Source organism: Ambystoma mexicanum, chromosome 3q (genome assembly GCF_040938575.1).
Source record: "Ambystoma mexicanum isolate Mex_15411 chromosome 3q, UKY_AmexF1_1, whole genome shotgun sequence".
NCBI classification, from domain to species: domain Eukaryota; kingdom Metazoa; phylum Chordata; class Amphibia; order Caudata; family Ambystomatidae; genus Ambystoma; species Ambystoma mexicanum.
The window spans coordinates 76,696,473-76,715,647 of record NC_090926.1 but is presented as its reverse complement, the minus strand read 5'-3'; the positions used below and the strand labels follow the sequence as shown (position 1 = coordinate 76,715,647).

The following is a 19,175-nucleotide window of genomic DNA, read 5'->3' as shown; positions in this document are numbered from 1 at the left end:
ATACGCAAATTGTGATCCTCAGCTGCAATCCACTGCATTGGCTAAGCTATAAACTGCATGACCCACAGGGGGAGAGGGAAGGGGGGGGAGGGAAAGGAGGGGAGTGGAAAACATGTCCTCTAATAGAATCCAACTAAGACCAACGCATCTTTAAGAAGGTTTGCTGAAAATAATTTCTTTTTCTTCTTATTCTGTGTATTTCTTTTGGTTTGTTGTGTAACTAAGAGCTCTGAAACGTCTTCTGTAACATGACTCACTTGTAAAACTAATAAAAGCAAATTTACAAAAAGTGACTTAAAACAATAATGAACGAATAAAGGCCAAATTTAATGTCTGCAACGACTATTGCAATTGTTCCCTTGGCCAAAATGTATGAGCAATTTAACGAGAGCTATGGGGATAAAAACACACTTATTGCTCTCGTAAATGCAAAAATGGCGAAATTAGAGATGGACATACAAGAACTGAAGATACAACTGAAAAAAGATCAATATAAAGATGAGCCGACGGCAGGCATACTGAAAGATGCATTGAGAAGTACAGGAGAAGACAAAAAACTGTTAGCCGAGGTGGCCAAAGAGGCCTTGGGGATTCTAAAAAAGAAACCATATTGGAGATGAGACTAGGTTCGATGTGAAAAATTATGTAATCAAAGATTCAGAATTACAAATCGTGAATGACAATACTGCAAAAGATGGGAAATTGCCGAAAGACTAACAAGAAATGCCCTGATGCTAAAGAGCATTAGCCAGGTTGGTGTGCAAGCTCTTGTACAGTGTGATCTCCAGATTGGGAGTTGTGATTCAAACAGGATCATCCATGCGGTATATGAAGGAAGGGTAACAGCAGGGATGTTCCAGGCTTCTACGTCTAGAGATGTGGATGGATACCCATTTAATCCATCGAAAGTACCAGATAATGACATTTCTGATAAGGTGAAAAAAGGATCCCAAGACTGATGAGCGAGTGCAGGATTCCGTCCTTGAAAGTCTGGATTTGTCTGATCCAATGAAAGACATTGATGTCTAAATGCAACACAAGAAAGCTGCGGTATCTTTGAAAAGAATTCCGTAAAGTATAAAAATCCCTGATGCTGAGAAAAAATTTTAAAAAAATTTAAATGAAGAAAAATATTTAAAAAACATGGCAAAAACAAAGAACCCAAATACTAAGAATTCTTGTAAGTTCCTAAGAAATCTAAAGGCCTTGAATGTTACAATACAAACAAATATCGTCAATCTGCATGAAAAAAGAAGCAAATGCTTGCAAAAAACAGAAGGAGATAGCAATAGAATAGATAAGAATGTCAGCCCAGATATAGAAAATAAAAAGTGTTACCGGAAGAAAGAGGACGCTGTGCGTATGGAGGAACTGTTAAACATTTCTACATATGAAACAGGAGACAAAGAAGACGAAGGAGCCCAAAGTGATGAGTATGTTGAAGAGAGGGTGATTCTGTCCTCTGACTCTGAGGACGAGGCAGTGTTAGTGCCTCAGAAAGAGGTCACCAGCGGCCTCATAAAATCATTGAACAGAATAGTTTCCAAAGTGTCTCTGGAAAAAGAGCCTATAAAGGACAGAGGCAAAGACTCTGGAAGGATAAGAGATCGCGACGAGCTTGTAACAATAAAAGATAGAAGGAAAAAAGCTCTAGGCAAAATGAAGATTCCGGCAACAAGAGCTAAACTCAAAATCTGTGACTCTAAAGATCTTAAAACAGTCTGAAAAAGTGAAAGCACAGGACGAAATGACAGCAACAAAGCAAACCAATAACAGATCACAGTCTGTGGCCAGGGAAAACGAGGAACCATGGAAAGTTGACAAAATATCGAGAGCCCCAAATAAAGGAAATGCCTCTAAGAGATTCTGTAAAAGTGAGAAGTACTACGTTTATTGCTAGAGAGAATCATCCCAAGTGAAGATGGCTTGATCTTAAACCGCTATAATGTCCTGCAACTATTGAACCATCTTCCAGTCTTGAAGGAAATATCATCCAAGGATATCAAGACAATAGAATTCATCTGAGAATTAATATTGGACAGAGTAGTGCTGCACATCCATTCAAGGATTGTTTATGACCTCTTAATAGAGAACACCCAAGATCTATGGGAGTTAGGCTTTAAAGTCAAAGAGATTGACATGAGCTACTCTGAAAGAAAGACGGATCAACACTTTAACAAAAAAGGCGATGCGCAAGTAGTGCTCAATGTACCTGCCCCACAATTGGAAGAAAGTAGTGCTCAATGTACCTGCCCCACAATTGGAGGACGTGCAATCGTATATGGATCCAACATGGAGTGAGCAGGAAGATCTTGAAATAGGTCATGAAAAAGCCATTTCGAATTACTATAGAGTCCCAGAACAACGCAAAGGACTGGCTGGTGTCTTAAACACGACAAATGACAGTTAACAACTGGAGTCAAGTCAAGAAGTAGTAAAACTTACGGGCTCATGGAACACACGTGGCTTTTCTCATTTGACGCAGAAATCATTTAAGCTGCTTGATATTATTTGCCTTCAGGAAACATGGCTGGAGTCACAGCCATTGTAGAAGGATACGAGCTAGCTTTTAACCCAGCACTACACCAAGCGAAAGGTCACCCGATGTCTGGTTTGATTACTATGACCAAAAGAATGAGTGGCTTTCGAATCACCAGTACAAGTAACCCGTCTGCTTACATCCATGGGACTTCTGTACAAAATAGTGGTGATGTGGAAAACCTAAATCGGAGAATCCACATCATAAATATAAACTGGCAACATAAAGCAACTGGAGAGATGAAGTTTATTGATCAGATATGTGATTTGGTGGATGATATAGAAGTCAGTGAAGACTTTAACATGGACCTTTTAGTATTAGTGAATAATCAAGAAAAAGGAAAACATAAAGCTAACTTATGAAAAACCTTATTAGAAGAACTTGATGTCAGAAGTATGGCAATCTTGAACGGGAATTCGCTGGGAGACAGAGAATCAAAAAGGTCCATTCTGGATTATTTTGTAACTTTGAAAAACATGATAAGTATGATCACCGGGATGAAGGTCATTAAAACAGACCCAAGTGATCACAATCAAAATGAAACAACGAAAAAAAGGAATATGTGGAAACAAAAAACAGAATTAGAGTGTGGTGGAAATCGACTGCGAATGAGCTGTGATAAAATAAAAAACTTCAGCAACATTAGATAAGCATTGAATAGAACAAGGCCACAATATGATTGAATATGATGTTTTCCTGCAAATATATAAAACTCCAAGTCACAGAAGTACGAAAGCACTGGTAATGAAGCATGTGTAAGACCCGGAAGTTGTCTGTAAAAAAAAAAAAAAAAAAAAGAGAGAATTATGAAAAAAACCTCAAGAGACCTGGAATGTTCCCATCTGCTCAGGCAAGAGAAAGATAAGGAGAAAAAGAAAAATCAAAAAATTGCTTGAAGTGGCATAAAGCTGCATTCGAACAAAATGACGCGGAAAATATGCTGTTGTGTCTTGCACAAAGAAATTGAAGAGATTTCTGGGCGGCAAACAATGAATTAGAAAAGCCTCAAAATGCTAATCTCTGTCATGTAGTGACAGAAGACAAGTGGATTACCCATTATAAAGAGCTCTTTCAGAAACAGAAGTGGGTTACAATCAATCAATGATGAGATGAAAGAATTCCCATGGGACATCACCATAGAGAGAGAGAGAGAGAGAGAGAGAGAGAGAGAGAGAGAGAGAGAGAGAGAGAGAGAGAGAGAGAGAGAGAGAGAGAGAGAGAGAGAGAGAGAGAGAGGATATTTACACTAACATAAAGAAATTGAGATCATCTCGCGCCCCAGGACCCGACGGTCTTACCAACTACATTCTAAAACAAAATCCAGAAGAATAGGCCTTCTGCCATAAACTGTTTAAGATGGTTATAAATTAAAGAATACCAGGGACATGGAAAAGAGCGATAAGCGTACCCAGATTGGAACCAAAAAAACTACAGACCCATAGCACTACTAGATGTAGTGGGGAAACATTTTGCCTCCCAACTGCTAAATCAATTAACAACTTGGATTAAACAGTTTGGTATGGCTGACATGAGGCAAACAGGCTTTGTTAAAGGGTTGGGCTGCAGCCTCAACCTGTGCATCTTAAATATTGAAAATGGAAGCGTTAAGGAAAAAGACACCTGCATATATAGCATTCATTGATTTGGCACACACCTTCGATGGTGTTGACAGAGAGCTTTTGTGGAATAATATGTTAAGAAAAGGGTGTCCGGTTAGCCTAATTCTGCAATTAAGGCTTTGTATACAGAGACTTCTGTACAAGTTCGCCTGGATCAGAGTGGTCACATTAACATCGCCGATAACAACAAACCGCGGTTTTAAGCAGGGCTGCCCGTTAGGAGCTATGCTCTTTAATTTCTTTATTTCGGATGTCGGGGAAGCCTTGTTGGTGGTAAAATCTTTCCCTCCAAAGATAAACGAAAAGCATATTAATATGATTGTATATGCAGATGACATTGCGATCCTGGACTTGACGCCAATGGTCTTCAGAGGAAGATTACAGCCTTAACAGATTACACTACAGAGAATGGACTAGAGATTAATGTAAAGAAAACTGAAATTTTGATTCTGAAAGATCTTACAAGGATCTAAAAAGAAGAAAGGCCGCCAAATCTTCAAATGGAGATTAGGTAGCGACGTTCTGAGAGTTGTGCCAAGGGCAAAATATTTAGGTATCACAATGAGCTCAAGCTTCAACGATGAACCTATGGTGAAAAAGATTGCTTCTAAATGCAAACAACTTTCTGCTCAAGCACTACATGCTAAATATGGAAAATATTCGGTAGTTCTTGTTCGTTTTTAAAGGAATAAAATCATTCCGGCCCTTACATATGGAGCCGAGACCCTGTTAGGGTGCGACAACGACCTCTGGTCACGCTGTGAACATGTGATCTGGAGAAGGATACTCCAACTACTGAAGGGCTTTCCGACCGCATGCATGAGGTATGAGACCAGTCTGTCCTCTGTTAATGATATCGTAATATGGAATACGCTATCCCTATACAGGAATGTGGCGGGAGTTGATAATATACCACAATTTAGCATCTTAACGAACATCAATAAGGGAAATACTGATGACCTCCTGAGTAACTGGAGACGCTCCTGTGAAACTATCTTAAAAGCAGTTGAATACAGATGAGCAAACCCTTTTGCATAACCTGAATTCAGTAAAAAAAAAAAAATTTAAAAAAATAAAGATTGGATAGACACCTACGATAAAAGAATGCGACACACAAGAATGAGAAACGCTCCACCAGAGGCAAACAAATTAAATGTACTTCCTAAATACATGACGAAATTCCTTTGTAAAAGTAGAAGATTCATCTTCTTAAAATGCAGACTGAATGCATGGGATATGAAAGAAACAACACGCCAAAAGAAGGAGAACGATTCTAACGACCAATCTTGTCGACTTTGCAATGGTGCAGAAGAATCAATTAAACATCTGGTGCCGTTTTGCCCGAAGATGAGAGAAGAAAGAACTAGATGCATGGTTCAGGAGATGGCTAAATACTCTGTTCGCACTGCAGAGGAATGGTGGATAATGATGCATGAAGGTGACAATAATAAACTGATATTTGCATTAACTTCCTTTTTGGATATTTTACTACGGACTGTGAAAGCTAACAGTGACTCTCAACTTGAAGGACTATAAGCAACGGTTTGAAATTTTTCACATTTTAATGTGCATGAGAATGATCTAATCTCTTTGTGAGATGAATGAAAAGCTCTTTCGTATGTATATGAAAATGAGTATGTATTTCATTTTTAAAGGTTTGTAATGAACTAAAATATATATCTCCCTTACGGTATTTGTGCATTGCAATCGGAGCATGCACACAGCCATCATTAGCCTGATAACAAGCTGAACGCCAAGGAAACGACTGATGCCTCAGACGTTCTATCCTCGCAGACAAATGCTGAAGCCGACCAAATCAGAATAATAATTCAATGTTACAACCATTCTAACGTTAGGGAGAATGTTGTGAAAAACACATGGTGCACCAAGCCCAGTGTGCATTTTGTACTTGGTGATTCATGCATACAATCCTTTTATCACTGACATATTTGTTAAATGTAAAGACCTATAGTTATTGTCTTGTTTCAAAAAAATGTTATGTATAACAGGCTGCAACCCTCACTGGTATTATGTGCCCTCTTCCCCTTTCTCACGGGGGAGTACAACAAGAGTGTACCAGACTGTCCATTTTGGAATGATGACCTAGTAGCAGAAAATAATGTGTATTGTCATTCTAGGATTTGTATAATGTGCTTTTCTCAGTAAGACAAGTGTAATGTTCTCGTGACTGAAATATGCTGCAAGTGATCACTGGAAATGAGCATTGCAACCTTTTAAAAGTTGACAGTTTACATTGCAAGTATAATGAAGTAATTTCCTTTGCTAGCTGCTTTTGCAAATCAAAAAAATAAATTAAAAAATTTAAAAAAACACAACCCCCTACCCCAAGCTGTCAGAAATGCCTCATAGACAGACAGTGTCATAAGGTGAGAAAGTGAAACAGAATGTGAGAAACAGAAAGAAAGGGAGCGAGCGCACGATAGATTGAATCATGATACGCTGGGTACAGGTAGTTTACATGTGAAATAGCACCACAGAGAGAATTCCTACACAATACCTATAAATACAACTGCTGGACAGAAAAGGTTTTTAGCTCACCCCAAAGCATCCAGCCCATGTCTGACCTCAGCATTTCCGAGTAGCGTTGCAAGACATTTCACCCTCAATCCACAATAAGTTTTACACAAAAAAGAAAACGAAAGCGTGCCTGCTTGGACTTCGCATCATAACTACAAAATTAAATGTGCAAATCACAGGCAGGCCATGCCCCTAATTCAGCACCTGGAGGTAGGGCACGGATTCTTCATCTTGCATTAATGAAGCCAATGTCAAGATGAATTAAGCTTCAAAGGTAGGACTACCTCGCACTTTAGTGTTTTAATATGGAGTACAGATAGTCCGTTGCTGACCCTCCAATGCATCAAAGATGTACTTACAGGTGAAACAAAGTACTCAAGAAACTAGTTTCAGCTTGGGCAAGTGAACTTGTTAGCATGGCCGCATAACTCTGAACATCATAAGGCATGAAACAGGCTTGGCATGACAGGCACTAAGTGGGGCTTCTCCTGTGCCAACCACATTTCATATTAAAGTTCCTCAAGCCACCTCAGTCTACTCCAAATGGCTGTGTTTTTGAGTTTGGCACTATTTTTAAGAACTTGGCGGGCCCAATCAATCTGTAGAAGCAAAACGTAAGCCCACACATTCATTTGTACCAGTGGACTGATTCTAAACGTGCCCTCCCCTAAGATTACCTTATGTGTTCGGGTTTCCTGGTGCCTGTTCATCTTTGCCCCATTAATAGGATGCATGGGGGGCACAGTAGACTTGGAACTGTGCTCAATAAAGTAATGGAAGCCTTCATTTTGTTAAAGTGTAAGCATATTCTGCAAAGAGAAGGAGCAGGTCGACAGCACACCACCTACAGAATTCTGAATATATATTTTTTTTAAACTGTACATGAATTTACATTAACTACAATTATTTTTAGTTGGGAATGGGCAAGGTGACAAAGGCAGGTGGTTCTGTTTGAGAGAAAACGAGATGGGCCCGTTCAAAAGTATGTGGAGATGTGTTATACTTGCTTTTATGCTGATGAGTGATGGCATCTGCAACTTTGTGAGCCTGGTTTACCTTTAAGGGCGAAAAGGTGCTGTTTAATGTCAGATCTGGATGCTAAAATGGTGAAGGGGGCAAGGAAGACAAAGTTATGGGTGGGTCGGTGACAATGAGATTAAGAAGGGTATTAGGGAGTTAGTTGGAGTGTATCAGAAAGAGAGATCGGCAGAGCCAGTGTCTGGATAGAGGTGAAGGATGGAGAAAGAAAAATGTAACGGGGACTGATGTTCATTAAGTGCCAGCATGAAGGGGGTGGAAAGTAGGTAGACATAAAGACAGTTTGTGATCCAATGTTTAGAAATGTGCTTATGGAGGGCAAAGGGGTTGACAGGGAGGCTTGGGAGGGGCTGCAACAGTCATGAGTCTGTTGAGAGCAGCAAAGAGGTTTGCCAGAGTACTAGGTGAGGTGGATGCAAATCTTCCTAATATAAACTAGGTTCAGTGTTGCAACAGTGAAGTTGTAGAGTAAATAAGTGGTCAAGTTGGTGTTCAGAGTTAAAGGACCCTGAGGATGTAAGCCCCTGGGCCAAGTGTGAGGGGATTGGGGTGGGGAGTGACGCAGAATTTGAGGCACTGAGGTAGAAAACTTCAGAAGACTGAACAGTTAGCGTGAGACAACAGAATGCCGTCCAGTGGTGGCAAGGAGAGACAGCTAGAAATACGTACGAATAATTTGGATGTAAGAGAGCAAAAGGAAAAGAAAAACTAGGCTACATCTGCAGAAGAAGTGTGGTAGGAGAATCTAAAGGAGAAGAGGCGGTTAGCAAGGGAGGAAGTGCATAGGGTGAAGAGCAGTTACTACACGCACAGATCACTGGGATGAAAGCGGAGGTATTGGAGATGTCCGATTTCCATTAGATAGAGGAGCTGTTAGACAAGTAGGAGGCTATCCAGGCGTGGTCAGGACCAACTGGTTCTGGAGAAGAGAGGAGTGGTAAAACAGTGAGAAATGCTGCAAGGGATAAGAAGGATGAATAGTGAGGAGTGTTTCAGGAAATTTAGGACACATCTTGAAGACGTTTAAAAGCATGAATTTATCAAATATAATGGTAAAATGTTTGCATCATGTGCAGAAGTTAGCTGGCTAACTGAGGGATGTATGATACCCAGGAGATTCTTTTAGCTCCTACTCAAATTTATATTTCAGCCTGTGTTTACGTTTTACAAGCAGGATTCGAAAACCACAAATATTGCTGCTCCCAGTCTTATTTCAGAAACAATACTTTCAAGGAAGTTTAATAATTTCCTGAAAGCATCAAATTATGACATGATGAGATTGAGCAGTTGGTAAAATAATACATTGCATTTTCATTTTACGTAGCATAATGGGAACACCAAAGGCATATAAAATTGTAAAGAAGTTATACTAAATAAGATTACATTCTGCTAAGTATTGTATGGTTTACTTTGGTTTTATCAGCTGTTGTAGGTTTTAAACAGTGTTGGTATAGGCTCTTATGTTGAATGCAACGTGTGATGTTTGGGGGGGTTAAATCACAGGATATGTTGGATCTTTTGTGTTTTAGAATGCAAGTGATGCATTTGCTTATCTTATATATATTGTGCTTGTTACTTGTAAATGGAGAAATCCGAATAAAACTGCTTCCTTAGTGGTCTAGAGACTATGCCATTAATAAGCTTCTTCGTTATAGGCATTTGTTGTAAACACCCGAGTGCAAGAGTTGGTGAGATTTAAGAAAGTAGTAACTTGCATCAGAGTTACACCCATTCACAAAATAACTTGCTACCAATTCACAAAACAATTAGTGTCCATCACCCAGTCATCATTTTGATGCAACATTATACAAATGTACCGTCGCAGTCGCAAAAAATAGTAGCAGCCCAACAAATGTGGGCATTCAAGGGACGTATTTGGGAATCACCAGTGTTATGAAAAAGGTATGTAAACAGAAAACAGATACACGCCCACAAAAGTTATGGATTTCATAAAAGTTCACAGTTACTTGAGAAACTATTGAGAAAACAATAAGTACACTCGACATAGCATGAGATGGGTGGACGTCAAAGAAAATATATGCAGCGTTTAGTATCTGTGCAATGAACCTCCATGTTGTTTAAACATGTTTTGGAGTTAAAGTGGGAAAAAGTGGGAAATGGTATTTTGTGGCATTTGAAATTATTCCAATCTGACATGGTGTAAGTTCACTAAGCAGTAAGGTTATGATATTACAGCACCAATATTGGGGATTGAGGGACAGCATTTGTGTTAAGCAGATTAAAGTTAGTGTACGTTAACCACCAACCATAAACTTTATGTATTCCCTGCTATTCTAATGGTATGACGGTAGAAATGATACCTTGTAAAGGACCTTACCCCCCTGTAACCATACAATGTATGCGCAAAAAGTGTTGCGTTGCATCCCAAAGTTGGATAAATCCACAAAATAAAGTACAGGTTTTCTTTTTTCTGAAAGAAGTAAGTTAAACCGAATTTCTTTGTCATCACAAGTTCTAGCCAGTCCTCACTGTAAGTAACAGGTATAAAGTATGCCAATAAAATTGATTCTTTATGATTCGGTGGTCTGGTACGGCTGTATTTCACACGTGTATGAGGATTTCTGGGAGGGGGGGAAAGCAGCAGCAACATGAGAAAGTAAAAAGCAATTTTGTGACGTTCCTTCTGAAACAACTAAAAGCTGTGTGTGTATCTTCGTTTCTATGGTTACAGAAATGCTTAAAATAGAAGTTTAAAAAGTCGAGCAGTTTTCACAAAAAATCCCAAGCCTGTTTTTCTCGCAACGCTGTCAGCATCAACAGTAGCAATCAATGGATATAGCCACCAGAGGGAAACGTAACCTTATTTACACGGCAACGAGTTATAAAAAAAAACATACGTTTTATGATGCGCGAAAGCCTATATGAGGATTATGTTGGCACATCTTCGTTGAAATGCCACCTATGTATGAGATGGACATATGCAAGCATACCACCGGTGAAAGGAACCAGCCTCTTTATGTGAGAGATCATCGGAGAGAGGACGTTGATTTAAGAATTATATTTACAAAGAAAAATGTGCACTCGCCAGTTACCGTTGACGGGCGATCACCGACTCCTACTCTTGGCGAGTCAGAAACTGTATGTTCTGTGCATGTGGGAAATTAAACAGGTGTGACTTTGTATGGCTGGCTAGTAGCTTGCAACTTATGTATACCCATACGTTATTCCTCCGTGTTCGTCTCCCATGTTGTTATGTAAATCCAGAATACTATATAATGAATAATATTTATGCACCTACCTCATAAAGAACATAGACTCAAACGATATGTACCGGATTTGATTTGGGACATCCAAACTGTGTTGCACTTTTGTCAAGATAATGTTAATTTATAACATTAATTTCATGCACTGATTTTACAATCGGAAGGAATACGTGTGTCGGATGACCAGCCTCTTGTTCTGTTTGCTGTGGCAGTCACTTTGTAAAGTGCGGGGGGGAAAGTGCAACAGTTTTATGAATATCAAGAATTCACTTCGAAGTAATAAACTGCAAAAGCGTGGAAGGTTGGGAAACACGTTCACAATGCTAGCTTTGTGCGGTACAGACAATTTTGGAAGTCGGCATACGATCAAACACAATTAGCGAAGTAAGGACTTCTGTGTGCTGCAGTGGTCAAGAAGCCACCACGGTCAAGTGTTGATCATAAATAAACGCGCTGTAGGTCTGTAATGGAGTTCCTGTGGCGGTGGGTCTCAAGAGATCGAGTTGAGGAAATGGGTGCCTGTTCCTGCTCATCCCTAAAGACAATCTGTCCCCACATCTTAAGTGCTCACTGGCTGACTTTGTTACGTTCCATAAACACTCTCTTTTCTATCAAGCGTTTGTTCATGCCCACCAAATGATTTCCCCGCTGACTAATAATTACGCATAAAGGAGCCAACTCCCCTCTGTGCACGCCTCAAAGCACTATACTACAGTCTTCCAGAATCGTGTTCGGAAAAAAACCCGTTCAGAAGAGTTTTATAGTCAGCATAGGTGGTAATCTAAGTTTGACTTGGACATTTATTTCTATGCGTGTTAAAAAAAAGTAATGGAACGTTGGGTGGGGGCTGGTACACAGTGATGTCAGTACTTGCTAAACGCATAATGCGCCCACTAGGAAGCGCGAGCTGTACTCTGTTTTCCTGGAGTTACTCTATAAGCGCATGCACACCGCTGAACACATGTAGGTCAGAGGGAGGCCCCCTTATGTCAACACGAAAGGCTCCAAAGGTGGTGATCGCGTGTGCCTGTGACGGGAGACTTCTAGCGAAATGCTTATTCTGAGACGGCGACCGAGAAGTGCGCGCCAGCACACTTTAGCATAGAACGACACCACGGTGGAATAAAAACGACCCGAATCCCTTACCTGGCCACCGCTGTCAGGCGTGTCACCCAATGCCGAGTCAATGGGCGCTCCGAGTGTGACAGTGGTGCCTGGGCTGTCAAAGTTTCCTGGGAAGTCAAACTGCTGTCACATTTGAGCGCTTTCATCCACAGAGAGTATCCTGTCACTCCGCTGTCCTCGTCGGATCTCCCTGGATAAGGGGGTAAAGAGCTCCCAAACTGTCTTGCCCGATAAACGTTCTTCGCTAGTTACAGCAGCCGCTCCCAGCACGGAGTGAGCGCTCGGAAGCTTAAGAGTCAACCACAGGGAGGTACCCATTGCAGTGCCACACTACCAACTACGTCACGCAGCACACACCAACGCATGCGCCAACCCGGCCCACTTCCTCGTCCAACTAGCATACCGAGTTCCAAGAAGGCGTACAGGAAGAGAAGTCTTTGACGTTCAATGTCACATGCCCACGTCGTGTGCTCTCCGCATGTAAACAACAGCAGACCGGGAGCTCTGTGCCGGGAACTGTCGACCGAACTGCACAGCTGCAGTTGTTTCTGTTCTCTGCATTCCCTTTTGATTACCTCGTTCAAGCCTAGCCTTTTAGTTGGTTTTACGCTATTTTTGAAACTGCATGTGTTTCTTTTTTATGTTAAATGTTAAAGATATTTGTACCGGGGGCATGGCCCACCTGCTGCACACACATATACCACTGTTTCCCCTTGCTTCCTACCCGCTACCCTCCTCCTGGTGAGCCCCCTCCACCCCACTTGAAGCCCAAATGAGAGGCAAGACCAGTTGACTGAATGGAAGTAAAATTGCCACAGCAAACTTTATTAACATACACATGTGACGTGTGAGTCACGTTATGCGCATGCGCGAGCCTCGTTCGGGCTACGCGCATGCGCGGTTGAAAATAAAGTGCGCCTGTGCCGGCAGTTGCGGCCGGGAGGTGAACCGGCCAACACCGTGTCCCTTGTGTTCCTGCGTGAGTGAGCGCGTGAGTGCATGCATGCAGGCCCGAGGCACGGGCGGCCACACAACATCGTGGCGACGAGGCGGGATGCAAGCGGGGCGTACAGTGTTACGCTGCCGAATGCTTTCATCTTCATAACGCCGCACCGCGGTACGTTACGAACCCGGCGCGAACACAACGGAGGTGTTTTCACGCTTGGTAGACAGTAGTAGCGGCCTAAAAAGGTGCTCGTGCGCTGCTTTTACCTGAAAAAGCCTCTCAGAATATAATTTTTGGAAATTCTGCAGTCTTCACAATACAGGAGGACTGCACCTGACCTAGCCGCCACCACCCAAGGGGCAGCTGGTGCAAAATACAGGCAACTTGGGGGTTCAAGGTCTGCGCAGTGATCCAAGGTACGTCCACTAGTCACCCAAGTCAGGTTTGCGGCCTCAAACCCACCACGAGGTGCCTGTGCGACTTGTGAACATGGCAGTGAGCGACGGCGAACATGAGGCAGCGAAAGTGGTGGTAAGGAGGCAATAAGGGGCGTTACTAGCCATGCAAGAATTCGACAAGACGGGCCCCCCTTCCAAACTAGGCCCGAGGTGGCTGCTGTGGATCAAGAAATTAGACATGTACTTTACTGCGACGGGGGAAACCGATGACGACGCAAAGAGAGCCACCTTGTTGTACTCGGCGGGCATGGACGTATTACGCATCTATGAGTCCCTGAATCTACAGGTAACAACCTATGACACTGTCAAAACCGCGCTTGAGAACTACTTCATCCCGTTGTCCAATGTGGACTACGAGAGATTCCTGTTTTGCGGCGAAAAGCAGCGGGAAGAGGAGTCACTCGACCAGTTTTGTGCTCGCCTGCGTCAAATGACTACAACTTGTCGGTGGGACAATGAGGAATCCATGGTTCGGAATCAGGTCCTCCAAGGCTGTGGCTCAGGCAAGTTACGCAGGAAGGTTTTGAGAGAGCCGGGTTGGACTCTACAACAAATTTTGGACAGCGGCAGGACTTATGAGCTGGCGGAGTCAAGGGCTGCCAAAATGGATGCCGCAGTGCGCCCGGAAAAAGTGGATGAGGCATTTGCCGTTGGCAAACAGGTGGCGTCGAAGGCTAAGTGGGTCCAAAGGTGCCAGGACACGGGGTCGGTGCAAGGGGCGTCGTCTGTGTGCCAATACTGTGGATATGACCTACCACACTCTGAAGAGTGTCCGGCCAAGTCGAGAACATGCGGCAGATGCAACAGTCCTGGTCATTATGCCCGGATGTGTCGTGCTCCCGCCCCGGTGACCGCACAGAGGGGCCCCGCCAGGGCGTTTGGCGGAAATTCAAGGAGACAAAGGAGCGTTGCCGTGCTAGAGCAGGAAATGCAGAGGCTCAACATGGCCGAGGAGGAGGAGGTGTTCTTCATTTTAAGCTTGGCCACGGGGGCGAGAAAGAAGAGGCAACCGAAGTGTGTTGTGGACATTCAAGGGGTGCCGACACAAGTACTGGTAGACACGGGAGCCTCGGTGTGTGTACTGGCGTCCGACCACTACCAGTCCATACCGGGCCCACCGGCGCTGGACGTTTCAACAGCGAAAATATTCACATTCGGAGGAGATACGCCGCTCCCTATCAAGGGCGTTTTCGTGGCACCGGTGTCCAGAGGAGGCAAGACCATCAAAGCTCGTTTTTTTGTCACAGATGTGAGCCCTCACTCTCTACTCAGTTGTGCAGCTTCGGAGGCCCTCGACCTGGTGCATTTCGCATGGGAAGTTTACCAAGTCGACATTGAGCAGTTACTGGGCAAGTTCCCATGTATTTTCGAAGGTGTGGGGAAATTGAAGGCTCCTCCGGTACGTCTGCACATAGATGACACCGTCAGGCCTACGGCGCTCAAGCATCGCAGAATCCCGTTCTACCTCCGGGAAAAGGTTGAAGAGGAGCTTTGTTTGCTTGTGCAGATGGACATCATCGAGAGGGTGGAAGGCCTACGCCCTGGGTCTCGCCCATTGTCTTCCAGAACACCATCAGGGGGGCGCTGGCGGGCCTAAAAGGCGTTTTGAACATGAGTGATTACATTCTAGTGTTCGCAGAATCTGAGTCTGAGCACATGAAGAGGTTGGAGTGCACACTAAAGAGGTTGGATGATTTGGGACTAACCTTACATCGCGAAAAATGCAAATTTTTCAAGGACAGAATCGGGTTCTTCGGATTCATCTTCCATGCCAGTGGTGTGTCTCCGGATCCGGCAAAGATTAAAGACATTCGTGAGGCCGATGCGCCCCAATCCCCTACCGGGGTGAGGAGTTTCTTGGTGATGGTCAATTACTGCGGGCGCTTTATCAGAGGGTTGGCCTCCTTGTCGGAACCCCTCAGGGCATTGACCAGGAACGATGCCGTGTGGGCATGGGAGAGGAAGGAGCAAGAGGCCTTTCAGCTCCTCAAGAATGCCCTGTCGGATAGTGACACCATGGCGTATTTCAACCCATCAGTTGAATCTGAAATTGTTATAGATGCGAGTCCCGTGGGTGTTGGAGCAGTACTACTACAGCCAGACAAAAGAGGGGACATGCGACCCATCGCTTACGCAAGCAAAGCACTCTCTGACACTGAAAGGCGCTACTCGCAAATTGAAAGAGAGGCTCTAGCTATCCTGTGGGGCTGTCGCCACTTTCGGCTGTACATTCTGGGCAAGCCTGTGGTGGTCGTGACTGACCATAAGCCGTTACTGCCCATCCTGACGGGAGTGTCGTCCGAGCCGCCTCCCAGAATCGAGCGTTGCATGCTGGCCCTGATGGAGTATGGGGTGAGGCTCGTGTACAGGCCAGGCACCAACAACCCAGCGGACTACCTGTCGCGTCACCCCAACAGGGTGAGTGGAGACCTGAACGAGGAAGTGTCGGACTGCCAGGGACTACTCTGCCACGTCGTGCAGGGGCATTGCCAGTGGCGCTATCGAGACTCACCATCGCAACGGAGTCATCCAAGGATGAGGTGTTCCACATCATCAAGGCGGCAGTGAGGAGTGGTGACTGGAAAGCTGTGCTAAGGGACAACTCCAGGCGGCAGCTAGAAGCACAAAAGGACCTTCAGGCGCTCTGGAAGGTGAGGGATGAGTTGTCCATTTCGGATGATGGACTGCTACTGAGAGGGAGACAAATTGTGATTCCGCAAGCCCTGAGGAATCGCGTCCTGGAGTTAGCACACATCGGGCACCAAGGGGTCGTCAAGACCAAAGCGAGGCTCCGTCCAAAGGTGTGGTTCCCTGACCTTGAAGGGATGGTGGAGCGCTTTGTGGGAAGGTGTCTGCCGTGTCAAGCAGCGGCTCCCGGGGACGAGGCCCCACCGATTAGGTCGATGGAACGAAGCGAGAAGCCCTGGGGAACTGTCCACGTGGATTTTGGATCGACTGGTCGGGGCATGTATTTTTTAGTGGCCGTGGACCAATGGTCGCGATACCCGGATGTGGAGGTGGTGGAACACACCGCGACTGAATACACCACTAGGGCCCTGGACAAAATGTTTGCGACACATGGATTCCCGGAAATACTATGCTCGGATAATGGACCCCCGTTCACCGGCAGTGTTTTCGCCCGGTACCTCAAAGACAGAGACATTCACCACCGGAGAGTATCACCCCTGTGGCCTTGCGCCAATGGGGAGGCCGAAAGGTTAATGCGCACATTGAACAAAGTGCTAAGAATTTCCGCTCATGGATGGGAAGACCTTCCAAAGAAGCTTGTGGAATTCCTAAGAGAGTACGGGGGTAGCCCCCGCGGAAGCACTGTTTGGACGCTGCCCCAGAGGCATGATACCGAAGATGGATGGCCACGGGCCAGGCGTCATTGACAATGAGAAAGTCAGAGAGGATCGCATCGCACAAAAACAGCGAGAAAGTGAAAGGAGGGGTCTGCAAGACAAAGAAGTACATGTAGGGGATGCGGTGCTGGTCCGTAACTGCCACCCCGAAGGCAAGCTGTCACTGCCCTATGAACCCCACCCGTGGAAAGTCACACATGTAAAAGGGACCATGGTGACGGCAGCCTGTGCCCGCGGCAGAGTCACTCGCAACAGGTCCTTCTTTAAGACAGTCGATACTTCATCAGAGACGAGTGAGCCGAGCGAGAGCAGGGCTTCCGAGGAAACCCCAGAGGGTAAAGTGGAAGACATCCCGAGGGATCCTGGCCCAGCTGAGGATGGTCTCCGGGGAGCTGCATCAGAGATGTCCAGGTACCCGATGAGGAGGGGTCGCAGACCGCCCTCCTACCTCAAGGACTACGTCCTGGACTTGGGAGACTGAGCCGAGGTCGGGGGAGGCGTTCTCTGAGAGCAAGAAAATGTTTCGGGTGTTATAAGTTTGAACTGTTATTTCCAGGTATGTTGGGTTTGTGTTTTCGTTAAAGAAAAAAAGGGATGTGACGTGTGAGTCACGTTATGCGCATGCGCGCGCCTCGTTCGGGCTACGCGCATGCGCGGTTGAAAATAAAGTGCGCCCGTGCCGGCAGTTGCGGCCGGGAGGTGAACCGGCCAACACCGTGTCCCGTGTGTTCCTGCGTGAGTGAGCGCGTGAGTGCATGCATGCAGGCCCGAGGCACGGGCGGCCACACAACAACACAGAGCCAGCCTTAGGGGGGCGAGCCGGGCGACCACCCGGGGCGCCACGCACCCCAGGGCGCCATAAGCCCCCTCCACGCCAGCTCGGGGGAGTCTTTCAAGGGCTCCCCCGAGCTGGAGTTGGGGGAGAAGGAGCGGCAGGCAGCATTTTGCTGTTGAAAGTGCCCGCCACTGCGGGTGCCTTTAACAGCAAAAAGGCACCATTGGCCCCCCCACCACGCCAGCTCGGGGGAGTCTTTCAAATGCTCCTCCGAGGTGGCGTGGTGGCAGAAGGCGTGGCAGGCGCCTCATTGTCATTGAATGAACCCGCGGCGGCGGGCTCTAACGCGACCTATTCACACCATTGCCTCCTCGCCAGAGCGAGGAGGTTTAAGGGAAAAAAAAAAAAGAAGAAAAAAAGTGGCCCCTCCTGGCCCCGCCCCCTTCCGCCCCTGCTAACCAGGGGCGCGCAAAGGGTGAGGGGGGCGCCAATTCGCCCAGGGCGCTGCTGCCCTTAAAGCCGGCCCTGAACATACATAAAGTTAGGAGTTAACTGACAGGTGTTCCGTTTCACCGCTAGCCTCAGGATTCTGCACTGAGGAATAGCCGCTAGCCTCAGGATTCTGCACTGAGGAATAGCATCCTAACCCCGCCTCTTCCGGTCCTTGCAGACCCATTGAGGACCCCGTCCCTCCTTATCCATCCCTCTTTGCCCTTTTGGCCATTTTCTTTTCCATTTATCTTTCATTTTCTTTTTCATTTTCCTTTTCCCCATTCTATTTAAGTGCATTTTCATTTCCTTTTTCGTTTTTACTTGTTCTCCTATCCTTAGGATCGCCCACTTCTCCTTTGCCCTCATCCTGATTCCCTTTTCCCCTAAATTTCCTTTTGTTCCCCTTCCCTTGGGTGGTCTCTCTTTTCCTACCACTGTGGCTCCCCCTGCGAGCATACCTTTACCTGTCAGGAATCCCCCCTTATGGCAAAACCCAGAGCTGTCCTACCACCATAGCCCCGCCTTAGCTGCCCCACCCCCCTCAGGCCCCCTTTTCTGCCCTCCTGTTCTCCCGAGCCCACCCCTAGTTACCTATCCCCCCGGAGCCCAAAGTCCTTCTCACACCCATCCTACTCCCCTTACCCATGCTTAACAAGCTCTCTCCCCCTACTCTTCTTATGCCTCCACCCACCGGCTGCCAAATGCCTTACCGAGTCTTCTAGCTACGCAGTCCTTTGTAGCTGCCCCATATCTCCTCCTAACTCACCCCTTAGCCGATCCCACATCCCAGGTTCCCCTCCCCCATCTCACCCCCAACCTTTCCACCTCCTTGCCCAAGCCAGTTCCTCTAAGATTCTTTCCTACCTTCCCCTCCCTTAGTTGTATTCGTTGTTACTCTCCTGTTCCTTTCCCATCGATGCACTTCCCCTTTTTCCCCCCACCACTGTTTGGAGTTGGAAGGTCTTCCAAGCCCCCTATCCCTCCCCTTTTATTGGGGCCTCCCCTGAGTCTAATACTCCTGGGCGACGTTCATTCTAAGGTGATGGCTTTGCAGTA

At 45.6% G+C, this 19,175-nt stretch overlaps 1 protein-coding gene across 3 annotated transcripts in view; it reads right to left on the bottom strand.

The window, feature by feature from the left end:
* The window catches only part of VDR (vitamin D receptor), a 621,180-nt gene extending 608,758 nt beyond the window's left edge, over positions 1-12,422 (bottom strand). The window contains exon 1 of one of the 3 annotated variants that reach the window (XM_069653184.1): positions 12,105-12,422. The gene's annotated coding sequence lies outside the window, so the exon portion shown is untranslated. The remainder of the gene's footprint in view (positions 1-12,104) is intronic. The other 2 variants (XM_069653183.1, XM_069653185.1) reach the window with 2 other exon arrangements.
* Between the last annotated feature and the right edge of the window lie 6,753 nt (positions 12,423-19,175).